We start from the raw sequence: 13979 nt of genomic DNA on the forward strand, positions 1-13979 counted from the left end.
CATGCATCAACACTGAGCTCCTACTTCCCTACCCCTTACCCCCTCAAGCCCAATCTTCTGAGTCTTTCTCACCTTCCACTGGCTCAAGTCCCAAATCCTAGAATCATCCTGGATTCTTCACTTCCCTTCATATCTCCTTTCCTGTCCCCTCAGCGATCCTGTTTTCTCACCTTCAGACCATACCTGAAATCTAACAGATTCTCATCTCCTGTACTGTCACCACCAGGGGTCAAACCGCATCATCTAGACCACAACAAGAACCTCCTGGGTTAGGGATGCCTGGATGGCTCAGTGGTCTGCCTTTGGCTCAGGGTGTGATCCCAGGATCCTGGGATCGAGTCTCGCATCAGGCTCCCTGCAGGGCGCCTGCTTCTCCCTCTGCCTGTGTCTCTGCCTCTCTCTGTGTCTCTCATGAATAAATAAATAAATCTAAAAAAAATTTTTTTTTTTTAAAAAGACCTCCTGGGTTAGTTTCCTGGGGCTGTCATAACAAAGTACTATGAGCCAGGGGACTTAAAAATTTTTTTTCTCCTAGTTTTGGAGACCAGAAGTATGAAATCAAGGTGTCTCTGGGTCTACTTTCCTTCCCAAGGCTCTTGAACAAGATCCTTGTTTCTTCCAGCTTTGAGTGACTTCTGACATTTTCTTTGCTTGTGGCCACATCATTCCAGTCTCTGCCTCTGTCTTCACATGGCTTCTTCCTGTGTCTCTCTGTGTCTACTCTTTTTGGGCTATCAGATTTTGATCTAGAGCCCACCATAAGTCCAGGATAATTTCACCTCATGATCCTTAACTAATTACATCTGAAAAGACTCTATTTCCAAATAAGGTCACATTCTGAGATTCTTGGGGAATGTGCATCTTAGGGGATACTGTTCAACTCACTCCATATCCTCATGGGGCTCACTGTTTTGCTCTTGGCACCCACTGGTCTGACTTCATCTCAGCAGCTTGAGCACATCAGTTCTCTGCTTAAATTCTGTGATGGCTCCTGTTTCACCCAGAGTAAAAGCCGAAGTCCTAATGGCCTATGAAGTCTAACTCTAACTTGATCTGGTCACCTCATTACCTCTCATCTTGTCTCCCACCCTAGCCCATTCCCCCACTTTGGCTCCCATACTTTGGTTCTGGCAGTGCCCTCTACCGCCTGCTGTATTTTTCACCACTGCACTTATTTTGCCTAGAATGGTGCTTGACACATTGCAGCGCGATGAATGAAGAGGAATTTTCCAAGATGGAATGGTATATCTAAAATTAAAGCATCCTGGGCTATGAAATCTCTTGTTTTAAGAGAGCCAGCTCCAACAGCCCTTTCATACATCCTAGGTGGAGAATGGATTATCTAGTCAAAAAATAGATAAAGATTAGTAAGGAAAAGTACAGCAAAATACCTGTAGATGTAAAACATAAATTACCAAGGCCAAATTGGCAGTAGGTAGCAAAAGTAAAAAAAAAACAAAAAAACATGCATGCATGCCCTATGGCCTAAGTTATACTTGTGGGTATTTAGCCTGAATCATGATGACACATAGAGCTAAGGTACCAGGAGTTCACCAAATTAATCTCTAATGATACCAAAAAGTTGAAAATCACCAAAATGTGCTATCATAGGAGTTTATTGAAATAAATTGTGTATGGATTTACTCTGCCACTGGTAAAAATCAACCTATGATAAATAGCATGAGAAAATATTTATGACACATCAATGAGAGTAAGATGAAATTTCAACAATGCCTGATGGCATTTTAGGTACATAAGCTTACTATGGAAATAAAACAGAATTTGCCTCAAAAGAAAAGAGAACTAGCTCTACAAAACAGTAAAAAATACAGATGGGTTCATTGGTAGTATCAATGGGAGTTCATGAAATATACTAGAAAGTCAGTGATTGGATGTTGGCGTAATCTTGAACACAGAAACATCATTAGGTTGACGCCAATTTGGAAGAAAACCACCTATTATGAGGGTCATCGCAAGGGACTGGGTAGACACTAAGCAAACTCTCTTAGGACGACAACCACTGCTTTAGCTGCAGTGATGCGCCGATGCTCTTATGGGGGTAGCTGGTAAACCTGCTGTGGGGCCCCAGAGCACCCTGGAGAAGATCGCTGGTATAAACCTGGGTAGACTCCAAAGACGGAACAAAGAAGAAGTTTTGGTTTGAATAAATATCTCGCTTAGCCTTCCTTCTGAGCATCTCCCAAGGACTGGCCAGCGTGTTCTCCCACCTATGGCTTTCTCTCTGGTTGAATGAATCACTGTTGGTGGATTCATTTTATTTTGCCTCCTAAACTGATCTGAGTGGCTGCTGGGACTGCTTCTGAGACCAGGAGCTGCTTTACATTGAATTGGGTTATAGCAATGGTGACAGCCTAATGCAGTGACCCAGCAGCCCGAGAGTGAGGCGGCTTTAAGCAGATGGCAGTGTGGGACCCTGATCCTAGAGCTGAAGAGCAGTACAATGCAGTCTGATTGCTTCTTAAAAATACATATATCAAGGAAAAAACCCTGAAATGCAAAGCATCAACATATGAGCAGATGTTGTCTCTGAGAAGTGTGATGATGGGTAACTTTTATTTTCTTCTTTTTGTTAACTATAATTGCTAACTTTTTAAAAACAATGACCATGTGCTGAGGAACATAGTAGAAATATTTCCAAAAACAATGAAGAGAGACTGAGTAGCACCTTATGAGTAGAGACTGAAGTAGCACCGTATGTTAATAGTACTTCAGTTAAAAAAAGAAGCATAAAAACTGAAGCATTATACTGAAAAGAAGGGGAAAAAAGAAAAGAAGAAAAAGAAGGAAGAAAAGAATGAGGGAGGGAGCAAGAGGAAGGGAAGAGGGAAAGAAGGAAAGAAAGAAAGAGAGAGGAAGGAAGAGGGGAGGAAGAGAGGAAAGAAGGGAGGGAGGGCTGAGCAAGCAAAACAATAGGAGAAACAACCTAATGGGTCTTCACAGCAGACAGGTGAGCGAGGCCAGGCTTTTGTTTAGAGAGAAAGCTCATATGGTGCAGAAGACAGCAAACTTGGTTTGTGAAGTCATCATCCCCCCAGGGGCTTTGTTGTGCCTGGTTTTAGGAGAGGCCCAAGAGGGCTCAACGAAGCACAACTAATAATAGAATTAAGAAAATGATAGCAATTTGGGTTATTTAGCCTAAAAGAAATGAAGGTTTAAAAATTGTCTTAAGAGGTTCTAGATGAAAACACTGACCAATTGCAAGCCATTTTCACAGAGGCTAGAAGAAGAAATGGCCTTAGATTGATGAAGAGAGCTTGAAGAAAAGATCCTCGCCAGGGAGGCTGATGATAGCTTGGCATGGACCGGTAGTGGGCTTGCTCAGCCCTGGGAGGACTGAATAGAAGAAACACCATCTGTCCTAGAAGATCCAGGGAGACTTTCCAGAAGGTTCCTTGAAGTTCCAATTCTGTGATGTCTCGATGAAGGTATAAACTCACCTAATCCATTCCTGAATGAGCTATCCTGGAACTCGAAGTGTCTGTGTTGTTGGCCAGGACTGGTCTTGGGAGAGCTGGTGGCCATCTGTGTGATGGGAGGGCGGGCTGCCAAAATACCATTCCTACCGCTGAGTCATGCTGTCTGAAATTCTACCAGGTGACAATCATTCTTTGGTCATCAAGAGCCCAATGGAGTGTGAGTGATGTCCTTATGGTTTTCTTTTTTTCTTTCTTAAGTTTAGGAGGGAATAGGTGTGGAGATTTTGAGATAACTAGTTTAGAATTTTCTCTCTTAAGAGATTGTTCAGAAAAATTATCCAAAACTTAGATAGAAGCCAAAGGGGCATGTCCTCTCAAGGTCATACCAAGGCACTGTTTGACAGGCTCACCCAAGGATTATTTGATTCTTGAGGGGAAGATATTCCTGTTTGACTTAACTATTTACTGGTTGATAAGCTCAGACACAGTAGAGTTACATGTTAACCTGTCGATTTCTGTCCCTTAGAAAAAATAACCACAAAGGTTATGATTTAATTCCCATGTAGGGCATTAACCAGTTTTATACCTAACTGAGCAGTGATTTTAACATTCTGTGTTGTGTTTAAAGGTCATAGATTCTGCAAATGCTCTTTGAACCATCTTTCCTGTCGTATTGGTTTGCTCATTAATGAGTCAAATACATTTTGGACACATGTTCATTTTATATTTGTATGAGAGTCATGAGTTTAACTTTTTGAAAGTTGTACTTTGACAGGAAGGAGATGAGGTTAAAGCATTAGAACAATTGCTTTAAAAAGCATGACATGGATTCTCTTCTGTATAGATGTTTATATATGATCATTCTTTGAAAGAGAAAGACTCATTAATTCCCCTGTAATCCATAATTAGCCAGCCCCTTGATGAGCAAGAGGTAATTGGATTTTTTCTAACCTTAAAAGAAGTGTTGGTTTCTTTTTGCTTTGCGTGGGTTTTTTTGTTTTTGTTTTTGTTTTTGCTGAGATCTGTGAGTGAAGCCAGTGCCGCCAGAATGGAAAGGGAGGGATTCTGAGTGCTAGAATGCTTAGGATTCTGATGCGTGCACGTGTCACATTGGAGAGCGAGATTTCAGAGGCAGAGAGATTCAGGGGAAGTCCAGGCCCTGCCACCATCATGGGAGAAGGTGGCTGAAACTCACCGGAGTACAAGAGTTAAGGCAGAGAGTGGCTGGGAGCCAAGGGAGTCACCTGTGGGAATGTGGAACCCCTCCCTCATGGTGACAGACTCTGGTGGTGGCAGCAGTGCTACCTGCCCAGTGATGCCTGGTGACCAGGAGCTAACGTTTTAGACCATTCTGGGTATAAGAGGCACAAATGGAGAAGTTGGCCATAAGAGGACAAATCATCATAAAAATTATTTGGGTGACACATGGGCCGAGGATCTACTTGAGGTTCATGCCTGTCTTGCCCTAAGATGCAGAGACAAAGATAAATCTCAGATGCCAACCTATATGGGGTTGAGATCACATTTGAGGCCTTTCTAATAGCCTCCTCTGTCTCAAGAGGCTCCACAGATAGAGAAAGATTAAGACATCTCCCCAAGCCGTAGAAAGTGACACACAGCCCCAGGAGCCTTTGGACCTGCAGGGCTATATTTCACTCTGGATGGCAGTCTGCAGATTCTTAAAATCATTCCCTACCTCCTACTCAGGGGCTGTTGTTCTGCTCCTGTTCAAGGCTCAAATGGCACCTCATGCTGTTGGTCCCAACCTGGGAGTGTTTAGGCCCCCCATTCACAGGCATCTCCCAAATACAACCAAACACCACACTTCTGCACCTTCATTGTGCGGAGCTGTTTCACAGCACGGATCTCTATCACAGCTGCAAATTCCAGTGTTATCTCTGTTGTGTTTTTGAACCTGTTTGCTTTTGATTATGGTTTGGTTTTGAAGGGGAAGAGTCACACACAATCCGGCTCCCTGTTTTCTTTCTCAGATGGAGTAATAAAGCTTATTTACGGTGGAATTGTTTTTTTCCATCATAGCATATTTAATTTTATTACTCTACTGCTTTGTGCTTTGAATTGCATAGGGGAAGCAACGCATAAAAGAATATTCCACTGGGTTTTTTTTTTTTTCCCTCTTGTAGTTGATTGTGGAAAAAAAGGATGTAGCATCCTATTAGTCATTCTGTACCATGATGATTTTTTGGGCTATGACCAACAAAATTACATTTTACACTTGAAAGAACTCTCCAATTGAACCTTTCTATTCAACGTATGTGGACATAAGATTCAAAATATGGCCAGCCTCATGCATCATATCCAAAGTCCATTTCAGCCGTGGTTGATGATGCTCTCCAAGAATGCAGTTTGCTGCAGAGCAGGATGGTTTGGGCTTCTGATGAGAAGTTTGAGCATGCTATTTATTTCGTTCTTCTTTCTATTAAAACCGTTTGAAAAATCACTGAACTCTAGGTAATTTGGGACGGCCTTTGGTTACAGCTACCTTGGCTCCTCAGCTTATTTCTTCATCACTCTGGTCTTTGCTTTCTTAGGCCTGGAAGAAGGACAAGGAGAATCTCTCTCTTTGGAACCAAGGGAGTTCCTTTGATCCTCAAATAGGCTTGTGAAAGATATGGTTGTATTGTATGTGGAGCCTTTTCACATGTTCTAAAGTCTTAGGTTTGAATCCACATTTCTTACCATTATTTACCATGTTTTGTATGTTCCCTATCATGTTGGACCAAATAGGTACTTTAATGAGAAGTTTCTGTCTCTGCCATTTTCATTTCTAGGATAAAAAGATGAAATCAGAGGGGAAGGTGTTTGCCATGCCAGAAATCTCCACAAATTAGGAGAAAGACTGATCAAACCCCTATCGTTCTATCTCTATTTTTACAAATGAAAGGGAAGCAGATTTTTACCAACTTGTGATGCCCTCCAAGAAAGAGGTGGGGATGCTGAATGTCCCAATTTTCAGTGGCTCCTTGGTTGCTTTAAAAACATACTACTGATACGGAGAAATCAGAACCTTCATATACTGCTGGTGGGAATGTAAAATGGTGCATCTGTTTTGGAAAACAGTCTGGCAGTTCCTCAAAAAGTTAGACATAGAATTACCATATGATCCAGCATCCCACTTTTATATATGTGTATACCGAGGAAAATTGAAAAACACTCGTCCACACAAAACTTGTGCACAAATGTCCATAGTAGTATTATTCATAATAGTCAAAACGTAGAAACAACCCAAATGTCTATCATCTGATGAATGGATAAATAACATACGGCGGAATATTATTTGGCTGTAAAGAAGAATTCTAGCAAGATATTTAAACCAAAAATAGAAATAAATCATTGGGGCAATTCTTTACTTCTGATCGAGGAGGGATTTATATCTAAACACGTAACAATAATAATAATGCTCATTTGTTTATTAATAGGTACTATTCTACATATCTCATTTGATTCTTATGATAACCTTCAAAAATAGTTATGATCATTCCCATTTTCAGACAAAGAAACTGAGGTTCAAAGACATGCAATACTTTCTGAAATGTCTTAGTTGTTCTGTGTCCCAAGCCTGGGCCTCATACAGTTTCTGAAATGTGGGATGCCCTTGACCTCAGGCTGGCAGAGTCATAATGGTGGAAAGAACCAGCTGCAGTGTGGTTTGGTGTATCCCAGCAAATATTTTTTCAGATGAAGAAGCAGCCTGCACGGACACAATGCAGTTGACTATAGTTCTTAATAGTACAGTTCTAGTTGGTAATCAGATAAAAGATTGCATAGTTTTGCACCTGTACCCCAATAATAAATGTGGGGGCAGTTCTGAATTCATGGGTAAGAGGAAACTTTGTAATATGTTAATTCAGTCATTCCAATTACTCCTGGGTTATTCTTTTCCCATCCATGGCTTGGTCTGGTTTGGAAGCAAGCTTCCTGGGCCCAGGGGTAGAGTTGTTCTAGTTTGGCTTCAGGAGCCAAGTTGCTCCGGGCAGGTCCTGGTTTGGTACTGGTGGCCCCTTTCAGCTCCCAGCCTCTCCCAGCACAGCAGCTAGAGCTTCTTTGCCAGTACGGACTGTCCTAGCCCCGATGTCCCTGAGCTATTTGAAGGAGTTTTTCCTGTTGGACTCTGCCAGACTTTGCACTTTTTGTTTTTTGGTTTTTTCTTTGTTTGTTTTTGTTTAGATTTTATTTATTTATTAGACAAAGACCACAAGCAGGAAGAGTGGCAGGCAGAGGGAGAGGGAGAAGCAGATTTCCCACTCAGCAGGGAGCTTGATGCAAAGCTCAATCCCGGGGCTCCAGGATCATGACTTGAGCAGAAGGTAGGCACTTAACTGACTGAGCCACCCAGGCGCCCCAGGCTTTTTGCACTGTTATTGATACTTTAGCAGTAGCTGAGTGCTTTGTGCCACCTGTTTTTTTCTGATGTTTGTTTTTGAGCTCAGCTGTGTAACAAAATTCTGTTGTTGTATTTTATTCAATATTTCCATTCATTTGGAGCAGGACATCTTTCCTCATCATCTCAGTCTTCCACATTGACCAGGATGTCTACATTTTTGCTGTTTATGTCTGTCCAAATGCAGATGTTGAAGCCCTCATTCCTAAGCTGGTGATGTGAGGAGGCAGGGCCTTGGGGTTGAGGGGTGGTTAGGATGGAGCCCTCTCCTAATCTCCTTGGTCCTGTTTAAAGTGACTGGTCTTAGGGTGGTTTAGACTGGTCTAGATGCCCGGGTGGCTCAGTCGATTGGGCATCTGCCTTCAGCTCAGGTCATGATCCTGGGGTCTTGGGATTGAGCCCCTTGTAGATCTCCTTGCTCAGTGGGGAGCCTGCTTCTCCCTCTCCCTTTGCCTCCTTTCCCCTAGTACTCTCTCTCTCTCTCAAATAAATAAATAAATAAATAAATAAATAAATAAATAATCTTAAAAAAATAAAGCTCTTAGTCTTAAATTCCACTTTGATCTTCATATTGCCTCCACTCTCATTTTGTTTACTCTTGCCTGATATAGTTTCCCATCTTTTTCTTTCCAAGCTTTCTTTGTAATTTCACTTGGCTATTGTTTTTCATAAATAGCATATAACAAATAGTTCTTTAAAACTGTTTCAGATTATGTGTCATTCAGTGGAGGAATTTAATTGAGTCTTATTGAGATGTCTAATGTCTTTGGTCTTCTTTTTTCTTTTTCATTTTGTTTAGAGATTTTATTTGCTTATGAGAGAGAGAGAAAGAGAGGGAGAGAGCATGAGCAGGGGGAAAAGCAGAGGGAGAAGCAGACTCCCTGCTGAGGAGGAAACCAATTCAGGCTCCATCTCAGGATCCTGGGATCATGACCTGAGCCAAAGGCAGATACTTAACCAACCGAGCCACCCAGGCACCCCTCTTTTTCATTTTTTACACGTGATATTGGCCAGGCAGAGGGATCCTGGATAAGAGCCTTACCTCTCAAAAACCTTAAGCCTGGCTCCACTCCTCAATGTTCCAGATGTTCCCAGTGAGAAATCTGGTGCCATTCAAATTCTCTTCCCGATGTAAATAATTTGTTTATATTCTCTGGTAGCTGACATTTGAGAATTCACCAGATTAGGTCCAGGGGTGATTCTTTTTTTTTCTTTTGAAATTGCTTTTATTAATCTTACTTGGTAGTTGAGTTTACTTATATTCAGGTAAGCAGTATTCTAACTTATTTTTTAAGTTCATGTCTCCATGTTATTTTTCTCAAACTCCTAATATTCAATAGCCAATATTCTCCCGGTATGCAGGATTCTTGAATCTGTACTCCCCATCTCTTTTGTTTTATTTATGATTTTCATTTCATTGAGTTTTTGAGCTATGCTGTGAGATCAGTCAGATCATTGCTCATTGAGATAAACTTGTGCACCATTATGAGAAAGCTTAGGATGGAAGGATGTGTGGACACTGTTAGCATGCTGCCCTCTTTATGCTAGTTGCTTGGGGATGGTTTATACCTGGAAAGCAGCAGGATCCCAAACCTCTTGATGGGGAGACAACCTCATTAAGAGGGCAACTTCGAACTCCCAGGCTGACCCCAGATGGCATTTCAGTCTGACAGACGCTAGGATGAATCCAGCTTCTAGAGGAAGTAACAGTACTGATGGTTTTTGTTTTTTTTTTAATTATTTTTAGATTGTTTTTATTTATTTATGAGAGACACAGAGAGAGGCAGAGACATAGGCAGAGGGAGAAGCAGGCCTCTCACAGGGAGCTTGATATGGGACTCGATCCCCAAACTGGGATCATACCCTGAGCCAAAGGCAGACGCTCAACTGCTGAGCCACCGAGGGGTCCCAGTACTGATGGTTTTTGAAGTTGAGTTTATTCTTTGACCTGAGTATTTTCTGGAATCACTTCTGTTTTCCCCACCTTGTACCCTATTTACAGACCCACACACTTATTCTCACCACCTGACATGGGTCTTCAGTATTGTTACTCTTTGTCCTTGGGTCAGCTTCCTCATGAGCCTGTGAGCTCCATTTACCTTCCCGCCTCAGCTCAGGCTCTTGTCACAGACTGGGAAGCGTAAACAACAGAAATTCATGTCTCAGTTCTGGAAGCTGAAAGTCCAAGATCAGAGTGTCATCAGGTTTGGTTTCTTTTAAGGCCTCTCTCCTTGGATTGCAGGTGGTCACTTTTTGCTGTGTCCTCACATGGCCTTTCTTTAGTGTGTGCACATTCCTCATGTCTCTTTGTGTGTCCAAATTTTCTCCTCTTCTAAGGACATCCATCAGATTAGATTAGGGCCTCTCTAATGACCTCACTTAACCTTTAACTTTTTAAAGGTCCTATCTTCAAATATAGTCACATTCTGAGGTACTGAAGATTAAGGGATCAACATGTGAATTTGAGGAACACAGTTTAGTCCTAACACACCAGTATAGCTTGGTGCAGGCTTTGTTGATAGTAGATGCTCAACTAACATAATTAAAAGTTGGTTAGTTGAGGGCCTGAATGAAAGTCCCCCAGTTCTATAATCATTTTGATCAAGCAAGTTGTGTTGCATGGGATGGTACCATATGCTCTTTTAAGATAAATTAAGCCACCTGGGTGGCTCAGCGGTTGAGCATCTATCTGCCTTTGGCTCAGGTCATGATCTCAGGGTCCTGGGAGCAAGTCCCACATCAGGCTCCCTGCAGGGAGCTTGCTTCTCCCTCTACCTATATCTCTGCCTCTCTCTGTGTCTCTCATGAATACATAAATAAAATCTTAAAAAAGAAAAGATAAATTAAGTAACTATCTCATTATTGTCTTTTATTATCCTTAGCCAGTAATATTTTGTGTAAGTAACTCTATAGTTGTATGAATATATGGCCCTTCCTTTTTTTCTCTCCCCCTCCCCAAATATCCTTCTATTGCATGGTAAGGAAATAAGTTCAGTGCCTTAGGGCAACTTCAATCCACAGTCTCTGTGGCAGAGCCACTGGATTTCTTGCAGCAGGCCTATGTGTGTTTGTCTGTGGGGATTTGAATCTGTGTTATTGCATACTGGATTTACCTGCCTTGGGGATTAAGTTCTTTTTTATTTCTTAGCACACTTTCTCTGTTTCATCATATTTATTTCCATGCTCTGCCCCAAGCTCTGACAAATTTGAATTTTTCAAAAAGCACAGAGAAATGCATTATGCTGATTATGTCAGTTATTTGTGGTTTTTCTAGTTTATAATAATGAAAAGCTAGAATTAAAATTTTTTCCTTTGGCTATTTTATTCTTTTGCATTCTTCATTTTTATATTTTGCTCTCAGTCTTCTCATTGAATTTTTGATCTCTGAAATAGCAATTTAAAATAGCTATCCAATGGTATATGTATCCACAACAGAGTTTGTTGCCAAGCATACAAAATGAATGGGCTCCTTATTCAAATGTTAAATGCCTACATACAGAGTCTATGTATAGAACTGAGATCGAGATCTGGAATTGGATTCTACAATGGATATCATCAGGATGATAGTTTCCAGTGGATTTAGGATTTCACTGAATTTCATAGTCCACCAATGCTATCTAATAAAACAATATGATATCTTCTGTGTATGGTCTCAAGAGCCAAGAGAAGTTCATGTCTTGGCCACTCTGAATCACTTGTTGTGACCCACACTTTCCACACTGTGGTTCTTTTCTGGCTCATGAGCATGACTTTCCATCTGCAGAGAACACTCTTCCTCTCTTGCCCACTGGGAAGCCTTCCCTGATCTCAAACTAGCCTAGGTGTTCTCTAAGCACTTCCAAAGATCCTAGCTGCTCCTCCCGAGCATGTATGTGCTGATTTGCATGTGACTGTTGATAGGTCTATCCCACCTTTTGGGCTAAAGGTCCTTTCTCTGCCATGGATGTCTTTGGAAACTAATAGGCCTGTGAATTGTATCTTAGAATCATTTTTAAATTTATAAAATAAAACACATTGTGTTCTGGTTCAGGGCAAGATGGAATAAGCACATTCCAGTCTGTCTCCAAGCAAATGCTGCTATAGGAGTTGGTAGAATGGTGAAGACAGAATCAGAAGTAGCCCTGAACTAGTAGTGGAAAGGTATCATTTTCCCTTTCCAGAACCATCCATCCTCGATTTAGCATAGCCCAAAACTCAGAAGTAGGCACTGGTATTTGCAGAGAGAGCCCCAGGAGAAGCCCTACAGGGAGCAGAAAGGAGGTCTCCTAATATTTAGAAGAGTGGAGAAATCCCCTACATAGTTTTGTTTTTTCTTTTCTCCATTCTCTTGCAACTCAGTCCCCCAAGCAATCCTGTGGAATCAAGGGTATGAGAACTTGCAGAAGCCTAAAACCAAGGGAGGAGAGTCTTCTTTCTAATCAGAGGAACTGTGGTCCCAAGAGTGTGAGGCAAACCCCCAATGCTTTTTTTTCCCTCTGTGTCCTCCCACCGTTTGTCCCTGGGTGCAGATATAGTTATGAGAAATGCATAGAAGAGCAGGCTAAGTAAAACCCCAGATTTCTAGCCAGAGGACCAAAAAGTTGAGCCTGTAGGAACTGGAAAGTACCAGAGAGTGGGAAGAGCTAGAGAAACCAACCTCATGAAGTTGTTAATGAAGTTCTGTGCTCAGCCCTGAGATTCACAATAATAGACCGAATAATGGACCTGAACCTAAATAGTATACCATTGTTTTTGAGAACTGGACTACAAATAAGATCACTGCCCAGGTTTCAGACTGGCCACCTGATAATGTGCACAGGGACAGATCTGAAGTAATGGAAAACAGAATTTACACTAGAACTACAACCCACAGAAGACTGGTTGGAATTTGTGACCTCAATTGAACCTGGCAGACTCTGTTAGAAAGACAGAAAAAAAAGAAGGAGGGAGGGAGAGAGAGAGAGAGAGAGAAAGAAAGAAGAAAGAAAGAAAGAAAGAAAGAAAGAAAGAAAGAAAGAAAGAAAGAAAGAAAGAAAGAAAAAAGAAAGATCAACGTTCTCCATAGAATTTGGTCACAATCTAGAGTCCTAGAGTCTTGTAACATAATCATCAAATATCCAGGATACAGTTGAAAATTGCTCAGCATTATGAAGAATTGGGAGGAATCTCAGTTTGTGTGGGAAAAGACAGTCAACAGAAGCCAATGCTTAGATGACACAGAACTTAAAACAGCTATTATAAAATACCTCAACATGTAAGGGCAAGAAGCATTCTTAAAATGAAAAGATAAAAACTCTCAGAAAAATGTAAGATATAAAGAAAAGCTGAAAGGAGACTTCAGAATGGAAAAGTGCTGTAACTGAAATAAAAATCTCACAGGATAGGCTCATTAGCAGAATGGAGATGACAGAGGAGTCAGCAAATTTCAATATAGACTAATAGGAATTATAGAATCTGGACAGTATGGAGAAAAAATATTAAAAATAAAAAAGACCAGAGCTTCATTAACCTTGTGGAACAACATCAAAATGTCTATCTTTTCATAGGAGTCCTAGAAAGAAAAGATGTGTACAGAAAATGTCTGAAGAAACAAGGGATGAAAACTTGCCAAATTTTGAGAAAGACATAAACCTACAGACTGAAGAAGTCTAGGATACTCCAAATGAGATAAACCAAAGAAATTCATGCCTAGACACATCATTATCAAACTGCTGAAAACTAAAGAAAACATTTTGAGAAAGACATAAACCTACAGACTGAAGAAGTCTAGGATACTCCAAATGAGATAAACCAAAGAAATCCATGCCTAGACACATCATTATCAAACTGCTGAAAACGAAAGAAAAAATTTTGAGAAAGACATAAACCTACAGACTGAAGAAGTCTAGGATACTCCAAATGAGATAAACCAAAGAAATCCATGCCTAGACACATCATTATCAAACTGCTGAAAACTAAAAAAAAAAACCTTCTTTAGGTAGCCAGAGAAAAACTACACAGTACTTATAGGGGAACATGATTTATTTAGTTTTTTTTAAAGATTTTATTATTTATTCATGAGAGACAGAGAGAGAGAAGCAGAGACACAGGCAGAGGGAGAAGCAGGCTTCATGCAGGAAGCCCAACATGCGACTAGATCCCGGGTCTTCCAGGATCAGGCC

At 41.0% G+C, this 13979-nt stretch overlaps 1 long non-coding RNA gene across 4 annotated transcripts in view; it reads left to right on the plus strand.

Moving 5' to 3' along the window:
- The first annotated feature begins 2688 nt into the window (after window positions 1-2688).
- Window positions 2689-13979, plus strand: part of LOC111093466 — a 29393-nt gene continuing 18102 nt past the window's right edge. Inside the window, exon 1 of one of the 4 annotated variants that reach the window (XR_005382312.1) lies at window positions 2689-3654. This is a non-coding gene — a long non-coding RNA (uncharacterized LOC111093466). The remainder of the gene's footprint in view (window positions 3655-13979) is intronic. The other 3 variants (XR_005382313.1, XR_005382314.1, XR_005382315.1) reach the window with 3 other exon arrangements.

The sequence above is a fragment of the Canis lupus genome, chromosome 31 (genome assembly GCF_011100685.1).
Source record: "Canis lupus familiaris isolate Mischka breed German Shepherd chromosome 31, alternate assembly UU_Cfam_GSD_1.0, whole genome shotgun sequence".
Taxonomy (NCBI): domain Eukaryota; kingdom Metazoa; phylum Chordata; class Mammalia; order Carnivora; family Canidae; genus Canis; species Canis lupus.